General features: G+C 48.5%; 1 protein-coding gene across 3 annotated transcripts in view; it reads left to right on the top strand.

The window, feature by feature from the left end:
* The first annotated feature begins 3,869 nt into the window (after positions 1–3,869).
* The window catches only part of SPART (spartin), a 53,195-nt gene continuing 49,648 nt past the window's right edge, over positions 3,870–7,416 (top strand). For all 3 annotated transcript variants that reach the window (XM_077484144.1, XM_077484143.1, XM_077484145.1), the window contains exon 1: positions 3,870–4,030. The gene's annotated coding sequence lies outside the window, so the exon portion shown is untranslated. The remainder of the gene's footprint in view (positions 4,031–7,416) is intronic.

The raw sequence follows: 7,416 nt of genomic DNA, 5'->3' as shown, positions 1-7,416 counted from the left end.
TCATTACAATGACGTCTCAGTTCTGTGATGATCATGCAATGTGTAAGGACAAAACCTCTGATCTCTCTACTTCTCTCTACTTCTTCACTCAGGAAGCCTTCCCAGATAGCAAGGATAACTTGCCACTAGGGATGAGCTTCGAGTTCGAGTCAAACTCATGTTCTACTCGAACATTGCCTGTTCGCCTGTTCAGCGAACAGTGAACAATTTGGGCTGTTCGCAGCAAATTCAAAAAGCCGGAACACCCTATACAAGTCTATGGGAGAAATCTAAAGTGCTCATTTTAAAGGGTAATATGCAGGTTACTGTCCTAAAAAGTGTTTGGGGACCTGGGTCCTGCCCCAGGGGACATGGATCAATGCAAAAAAAAGTTTTAAAAACGGCCGTTTTTTCAGGAGCAGTGATTTTAATAATGATTAAAGTGAAACAATAAAAGTGTAATATTCCTTTAAATCTCGTAGCTGGGGGGTATCTATAGTATGCCTGTGAAGGGGCGCATGTTTCTGGTGCTTAGAACTGTCCCTGCACAAAGTGTCATTTGTGCAGGAAAAAAAGTCTTTTAAAATCACTTGCGGCTAAATTGTCGGGTCTCCGTAATACAGAGAACACTCAATGAGTGTTCTCTGTATTAGCCGACAATTCATTCATTCATTGATTTTAAAAAAAGCGTGGGGGTTCCCCTCAATTCAATTACCAGGCCCTTCAGGTCTGACATGGATATTAAGGGGAACCCCGTGTCAAATTAAAAAAAAAATTGACGTGGGGGTCCCCCCAAATATCCATACCAGACCCTTCAGGTCTGATATGGATATTAAGGGGAACCCCGCATCAAATTTTTAAAAAAAATTGACGTGGGAGTCCCCCTAAAAATCCATATCAGTCCCTTTATCCGAGCACGCAACCTGGCAGGCCGCAGGAAAAGAGGGATTTTTTTTTAATTTGACACGGGGTTCCCCTTAATATCCATGTCAGACCTGAAGGGCCTGGTAATTGAATTTAGGGGAACCCCCACGCTTTTTTTTTTTTTTTTTTTAATCAATGAATGAATGAATTGTCGGCTAATACAGAGAACACTCATTGAGTGTTCTCTGTATTACGGAGACCCGACAATTTAGCCGCAAGTGATTTTAAAAGACTTTTTTTCCTGCACAAATGACACTTTGTGCAGGGACAGTTCTAAGCACCAGAAACATGCGCCCCTTCACAGGCATACTATAGATACCCCCCAGCTACGAAATTTAAAGGAATATTACACTTTTATTGTTTCACTTTAATCATTATTAAAATCACTGCTCCTGAAAAAACGGCCGTTTTTAAAACTTTTTTTTGCATTGATCCATGTCCCCTGGGGCAGGACCCGGGTCCCCAAACACTTTTTAGGACAGTAACCTGCATATTACCCTTTAAAATGAGCACTTTACATTGTGAACGTTCGAGTCCCATAGACTTTAATAGGGTTCTAAAGTTCACACGAAGTTTAGGTCTGTTCGCAGGTTCTGGTGCGAACCGAACAGGGGGGTGTTCGGCTCATCCCTACTTGCCACAAATTTGCAGAAGTGTTGAATTGTAAGTCTTAACTTGCTGCACATTTTAACTGGTAAGTTGTACACTTGCAGAGCACTTGAAGCACAAGTTCTAGTTGACACTTTTGCGATTTGTAGTAAATTTGCGTGGCAAGTCTCTTGCAAGAGTCTACAGCAAGATCTCTGCAAGTCTACAGCATGAAAATTCAGTCACAGTGCCCCCTGTGGTGGGAGGACTATAGTACAACATAACTGAAGCAGAACTTGCAGCAGACTCACAGAATGTTTGCAAAGAGAGTTGATCTGGGGTCATGGAATGCGGACTTGCCCCAATTGTGCAACAAACTTGTGAAGCCTGGAGAGTCTAGCTTAGCTTAGCAAGTCATTTTCAAACTTGCAGCACAATTGCTTGTGTAGCGGATGACATTTTGGACAAAATGTCATTCATGTGTAAATTTTATTTTTGCCTCAGAATAATAGGGATTCTGAGGGTCAATTATGTAGGTTAACCTTGACATCAGTTTGGCTGTGTTAGAAGTTCTGCTTGGTCATGTGTACAGTGCCAGAACCAGGCCTGGTTGGACGTTTTGGGTATCAGCCTTCTCGGAACCATTCAGTGGGTGTGCCGGGCCCCGTTGAGGAGTTTGGGAAGGGGTACTTAAAGTGGTTGTAAACCCTTACAAACCACTTTGACCTACAGGTAAGCCTAGATTAAGGCTTACCTGTAGGTCCAAGAAATATCTCCCAAACCTATAAGGTTTAGGAGATATTTGCCAGAAGACGGGCACCGCTATCTACGGCGCATGCGCCGTAGACAGCGGAGCGCAGGCGCACTGAGCGGGGCATCGTCGATGACGGCAATGACGCGAGTCTCGGCTCCCGTGCGCATGCGCGGGAGTGACGTCATTGCTGCTCTGGCGAATCACAGCGCCGGAGCAGCTAGACCCACGGAGACCCACCAAGAAGATGGACGCTCGGAACTACAGGGGACAGCGGTGACTTCGCTGGCTCCTGTGTCAGGTAAGTGACACATAATGGACTACTATGCGATGCATAGTAGTCCATTATGCTTTGCCTTTACAGGGAATGAAAGAGGAAGTAAACTCATCAGGGTTTACTTCCTCTTTAAGATGTGGAGGTCACGTGTTGAGGAGGAGTTTGTGAGGCCCGTGTGGTCTGGTCTTGTATGCAGGACCGGTGTAGCCCCGCGAGGGGTCCCGGTCACGACATCCCGGTCATGACATCCCGCAACATGTTCCTGTTGGTTATCCCCAATAGACCCGCCTGGTCTGGGGTAGGGATCCATCTGTTCCTGAGTCTCGGAACCGGCTGGTCCAAGGCGCAGTAACTGAGGGAGGATTCAAGGTGTCCGGGTGTGCTCTTGGCCTGGAGGGGCACCACAGCTCGTGCAAGTGATCGGGGGAGGACTCTTCGGAGGAGGGCCGGGCAAGTGGCATCCTGAGAAGTGCCTGGTTACTTAGTTGGGAAGGACATTGACGAATCCACGCTTTTTCCAGTACTATCAAGGAGACAGAGAACGTTCCAGGTACTGAAGAAAAAGGTTCCTGTTCACACTCAGTTATAACTTGTACTCGTTCAGAGGATTTGACAATTCCGAATCAATGTGCTGATTGCCATGGTCTCTGGCTAGAGATCTGTTCAGCTGTGAAGTGCCCAGCTGCGAGTGGCTACTCTCTGGGTGGTATTAGAGACTTTGTTATGTCTGCAGTTTATTGGTGTCAGCATCCAAGTTGTTGGGTATCAACCCCTGGGAACCCCTAGACGTGGAAGAGCAAGCCAAGAGGAGGTAACCGGTAAGCCCAATAAGTCAAGGCCGCCCTACAAAGGGTTATGGCCGCTACACTTGCTATCTGTGTTGTAGCCATTCCATCGGCATGTCAGCCAGGCAAGTAGCATTTTCAGAAGAACTCTATGATGGCAGCCTTTGTAGGTTGCTCAGAGTATCAGGGGGCAGGCTCACTTTAATTATTACATTCATCATTACATTAGGCCTGAGAGAGGGGCAGACATGAAGGAAACAGAACAAGAGTAATGTGACTCCATCATAGGAACAGATTTATAACACAGAACAAAAATGATTAACCGCACTCAATGCAAGCAACGGTGGGACTAGGAACAGGGGCGGAGCTGTGGCGTTCAGATAGAGGGCGGGGTTACAGAGCTACGACGTTCTGATCGGTTTGTAGAGGTCAGACAGTGGGCAGGGTTTGGGACTTCGAAAAGTAGGCGGGATTGAGAGCTCAGACGGTAGGCAGAGTTGCTGAGCACTGTCAGTGGGCGGGGTTGCAGATGTAAGAGAAAGGCGGGGTTTCAGAGCTCTGGCAGTAGGCTGGGTTGCAGAGCTCACGCTGCGGGCGGGATTTAGGAGCTCTGACAGTGGGCGGGGTTGTAGAGCTTTAGGGAAGATCAGGTGCTCGCCGTGTTGATGGGATAGAGCATTGGCAACGCACAGCCGGGGAGACGTCGAACGGAGATACACCGACAATGTGAGTACCGAATGTTCTTGCGTGTCACGTGACATGACCGAGCCAGCACTACACAGAGAACTGCATGGCCGCACCTTGCTGGGGTACTACAAGTCCCAGCATACATAGATTATACCAGGTCAGAGCTGAAGTGATCAAGACTGTACTGTACACGTCACATCCGGTGTCCCCCCTACTGTACTCTTGGTCCGGTGTTCCCCCTGTACTGTACTCCCGATCTAGTTTCCCCTGTACTGTACATGTCCTGATCCGCTGTTCCCCCTGTACTGTACTCGTCCCGATCTGGTGTCCCCCCCCCCCCCCCCCTGTACTGTACTTGTCCCGATCTGGTGTCCCCCGCCCCTCCCCCCCTGTACTGTACTCGTCCCGATCCGGTGTCCCCCCTGTACTGTACTTGTGCTCCCCCGTACTGTACTCGTCCTGATCCGGTGTCCCCCCCCCCTGTACTCGTGCTCCCCCGTACTGTACTCCTGATCTGGTGTCCCCCCTGTACTGTACTCGTCCCGATCCGGTGTCCCCCCTGTACTGTACTCGTCCCGATCCGGTGCTCCTCCCATACTGTACTCGTCCCGATCTGGTGTCCCCTGTACTGTACTTATCCCGATCTGGTGCCCCCCCTGTACTGTACTCGTTCCGATCCGGTGTCCCTGCCCCCCCTGTACTGTACTTGTCCCGATCCTGTGTCCCCCGCCCCCCCTGTACTGTACTTGTGCCGATCTGGTGTCCCCCCCCCCCCGTACTGTACTCCTGGTGTCCCCCCTGTACTGTACTCGTCCCTATCCGGTGTCCCCCGCCCCCCTGTACTCGTGCTCCCCCTGTACTGTACTCGTCCCGATCCGGTGCCCCCTGTACTGTACTCGTCCCGATCCGGTGCCCCCCGTACTGTACTCGTCCCGATCCGGTGCCCCCCCGTACTGTACTCCCGGTCCCCCCCCTGTACTGTACTTGTCCCGATCCGGTGTCCCTCTCCCCCGTACTGTACTTGTCCCGATCCTGTGTCCCCCGCCCCCCCTGTACTGTACTCGTGCCGATCCGGTGTCCCCCCCTGTACTCGTGCTCCCCCCGTACTGTACTCCTGCTCTGGTGTCCCCCCGTACTGTACTCCTGGTGTCCCCCCCCGTACTGTAATCGTCCCGATCCGGTGTCCCCGCCCCCCCTGTACTGTACTCGTCCCGATCCGGTGTCCCCCCTGTACTGTACTCGTGCTCCCCCGTACTGTACTCCCGATCCGGTGTCCCCCCCTGTACTGTACTCGTCCCGATCCGGTGTCCCCCCCTGTACTGTACTCGTCCCGATCCGGTGTCCCCCCCTGTACTGTACTCGTCCCGATCCGGTGTCCCCCCCCTGTACTGTACTTGTGCTCCCCCCGTACTGTACTTGTCCCGATCTGGTGCCCCCTCCGTACTGTACTCCTGATCCGTTGTCCCCCCTGTACTGTACTCCTGATCCGTTGTCCCCCCTGTACTGTACTCCTGATCCGTTGTCCCCCCTGTACTGTACTCCTGATCCGTTGTCCCCCCTGTACTGTACTCGTCCCGATCTGGTGCCCCCTCCTTACTGTACTCCTGATCTGGTGCCCCCCGTAATGTACTCGTCCTGATTCGGTGTCCCCCGCCCCCCTGTACTGTACTTGTCCCGATCCGGTGTCCTCCCTGTACTGTACTTGAGATCAGAGTTTTAGCAAGTAGTCCTACGTAAAAAGAACACAGAAGGTATTTCTATGGGTGAAAGGTTCACAATAAACCACTATGGTTGTTTGCTAAGCATTTGAACACACTTGATGATAACCCATCTATGGGGGTATGAGAGATCCAGTGACCACACCTAGGGGTAGTAGGGGTGCACTGGACTCTATGGAGGGGCACATACTGTAAATGGAGACCTCAGGGACGCGCGTGATCGATTGCCATTTATTGTGCAGTGCTGGGATGCCTGTGTTTTTTTTTTTTTTTAATTTTTTTTTTTTTATATGTACCAAGAACTGGATGTGTACTATGTCCTATCATTATCTGTACTTCCCTCATCACTGCAATTATATATCAAGGTGACTAGAACATGACCTTTGTTCAATCCTTTATAACTTTATTATTCCCTGATATCAGATGACACACATCTTATTGTTAAAGGATGAGAAAAGTGTGCAGACATCTATTGCAATGTAGTGATCACATTCTAGGATGACTACTTTGTCATGTTAAACAAACAAAAACAAAGCTGCATGTCTGTGTACATAGAGAAAGTTGACAGCTTCAGCTGTCTGTAGTCTGATAGTGCTTATAAACAACCCTTGGTCAAACACTACAGAAAGATACAATTTAACATATTGTTACTTTTGTATCTTTTTGTTCATTCATCTGCAGATAAAATGGAAAAACTATCCGCAGATATCCATTAAAAAAAAAACCTGAAGTAAATTTTTAATTTTTTTTTTGTTTTTACTACCCCTCAATATTTCGGCTGCTGTTTCTATTTTATAGTCCATTTCTTCTGCCTTTCCTTACCCCCCCCCCAAAAAAAGGTACATTTTTTAAAATTTATTTTTTAAACAAAATGTTTCTTAGTTTTTAACCCTTTATTAATTTTAGTTTACTCTGATCAGCACTAATTAACACCATATTCTTCTTATGCGTTCAATTATTATTTCCCCCACTGAAATTTTTTGTATTTTCTTAACCATTAATATTTAACCACTTGCCTACAGGGCACTTCCTGCCCAGGCCCTTTTTCAGCTTTCAGCGCTGTCGCACTTTGAATGACAATTGCACGGTCATGCTACGCTGTACCCAGATAACAATTTTATCATTTTCTTTACACAAATAGAGCTTTCTTTTGGAGGAATTTCATCACTGCTGGGTTTTTTATTTTTTACTTAAAAAACAAACAAAAAACAAAACAAAACAAAAAAATTAGAATTTATTTTTTACTGGCTTTGATGGGCAGTGATGGACAGCACTGATAGGTGGGACTGATAGCCAGCACAGTCTGGCATCACTAGTGGGCACTGATTGCTGGCACTGGTGATGCTATTGTAATCAGGGCACTGGTTACATGTGTAGATGTTTCCTGTGAGGAGATGCCGCTGATCGGCTCTCCTCGCCACACACTCTGTTCATGTGAGGCGAGGAGCACTGATTACCATCATCTCCATGTCTACATGTGACCGGCTGCGATTGGACCCAGCCAATCACATGGTTAAAGAGCTGCGGACGCGGCTCTTTACAGAGATCGGATTCGCGTCTCGCGTCGTGTCCTATCAACATGGGGCGGCTGCGATCGCAAGAGTGGCCATTCTGGGACGCCGTCATATGACGGTGTCCCAGAACGAGAGCTGCCCTGCTGTCATTTGGCAGGCAGCAACTAGTTAAACTTTTTTTTTTTTTTTTGTT

This window comes from Lithobates pipiens, unplaced genomic scaffold (genome assembly GCF_037356315.1).
Source record: "Lithobates pipiens isolate NorthernLeopardFrog02 unplaced genomic scaffold, aLitPip1_a1.2 Scaffold_16, whole genome shotgun sequence".
Lineage (NCBI taxonomy): Eukaryota > Metazoa > Chordata > Amphibia > Anura > Ranidae > Lithobates > Lithobates pipiens.
Note: the sequence above shows the minus strand (reverse complement) of the source record. Positions and strands in the feature narration are given on the sequence as shown.